The following is a 1,720-nucleotide window of genomic DNA, read 5'->3' as shown; positions in this document are numbered from 1 at the left end:
TTATAGCATCAAAGACACTGCCTGGCACATAGGGGCTACTTGCCAAATGTTTCCTGAGAGGAGGAGGATCCAGAAGCTTGCAGAGGGGGAGTGGAGAATGTTGGGCTGGGGTAGGGGACATGGGGAGGGCAGGTGACTGGAAAAGCAGGGCACTGCCAGGAGGCTGGATGGAGCCAGGGCCATGCAGGAGCATGAGCCAGCAGAATCTGAGACCAGATGGTCAAGTGGGCCAAGGGTGACCCTCACTGGCTCTTGGAGGAGCAGGCAGATGCTAGTAACGTCAATAACTGGTGCTCTACTAAGGGGGATACTTCAAGTTGGTCCACAGATAAGCTGAAATCTTTGTCTCTAGTGATCCAAGTACAAGGTGAAGAGGGCAACTGTGAGGTGATATAAATGAGCAAACCTGATGGAGAAACAACAATCAACAGCCTAATTGTAAGACAGTACATCTAACCCCACAGCCACCAGTGAAAGCTGAGGAGTCCAAAGGCAAATCCATTACTTTGGCAAGTCAGCCTAAAGCTGTGATGTCAAGATCCCTTTGTGCAAGATCATTCTGAAGGCCACTTTCTTAACATCACCAGAGGAACTCTTTAGGGTATTTTTCCAAGAGATGGTTCAGGTCTTTACACATGGTTCTGCTGTGTAAGAAGTGGATAATGGAGGAAAGTTCTACTTGCTGGATGGCAATGTCACTAGGAAGTTCTTAGATATATTCCCTGAAAACAAGATTGGGATGAAATGAAGGTTTAAGTCTTCGTCTGATGGTCACTTTGATACCATTGACCTTTATTGATAAAGATAGAGAGACAGAGTTTCACATGGAGGGTAAAGGCAACCCATCACCATAGGAAGAATAGATAAGACAGGGTTGGCATCAGTATTAATCTGAGAATATCAAATAGACCTTTGGCTATGACATATGCTTATTCTAATATTAACTTCTAAAGGGCCATGACCCACTCAGCAGCTTAGTCCAACTCTCTACAATCTTGCAGCTGTGACCAGCAGGATTGCACCATCCTCCACTACTGTGGGGGCTAGGCCCCCTTCCCATTCATATACCATGGGTTTGTGTATATTTTCTGCTGGGCGGGATCAGACAATGAATTCTCTTTTATGTGTACATATGCTAAATAAACATAACTTTAAAAAATGCTAACTGATTTATTGATTAACAAAATGATTATATTTTTACCTTTTGTACTAAAAATATGAAATTAGAGCCATGTTTTACTAAACAAAATATTATGTATTTTGGAAAAAAGTATAATTTGAATTAGCTTTTTTAAAGGTAAACTGTATTCTTAGGTGAAGTTTATTTTATATCTTAAGGTTGACTTTTCCCCCTACCAGAGCACATAACCATTTTGATCAGAGAAGTAAATGGGAAAATATGGTTCAGTTTACACATACATATAAAGAAAAATTCAGTCATTTTTCAGAAATGTAATGAACAGTGGACTTGGTATCAGAAATTCAGGTGCTGCTTCAGACACTTGACCCCAGACAATTTGTATAACCCATCAGCCTCAGTCTTATCATCTGCAAAGTGGCATAATAATTCTACCTCTCTGGGTTGATTTTAGGATCAAATGAGGTTACATATATTAAGTACTCTCTGAATCTTAATGTGCAATATAAATGATATATAGATAGCAGGCTATTCCATAAATTGAGGTAAATGTGGTAGTGATTAAATGGAACATATTTTATC

The 1,720-nt window shown here is 40.2% G+C and overlaps 1 pseudogene; it reads left to right on the top strand.

Moving 5' to 3' along the window:
- Positions 1-216: 216 nt before the first annotated feature.
- Positions 217-938, top strand: LOC122755155 (annotated as a pseudogene).
- Positions 939-1,720: the final 782 nt, after the last annotated feature.

Source organism: Dromiciops gliroides, chromosome 4 (genome assembly GCF_019393635.1).
Source record: "Dromiciops gliroides isolate mDroGli1 chromosome 4, mDroGli1.pri, whole genome shotgun sequence".
In the NCBI taxonomy this organism is placed as follows: Eukaryota; Metazoa; Chordata; class Mammalia; order Microbiotheria; family Microbiotheriidae; genus Dromiciops; species Dromiciops gliroides.
The sequence above is the reverse complement of the archived record's forward strand: the minus strand, read 5'-3'. Positions and strand labels throughout refer to the sequence as shown.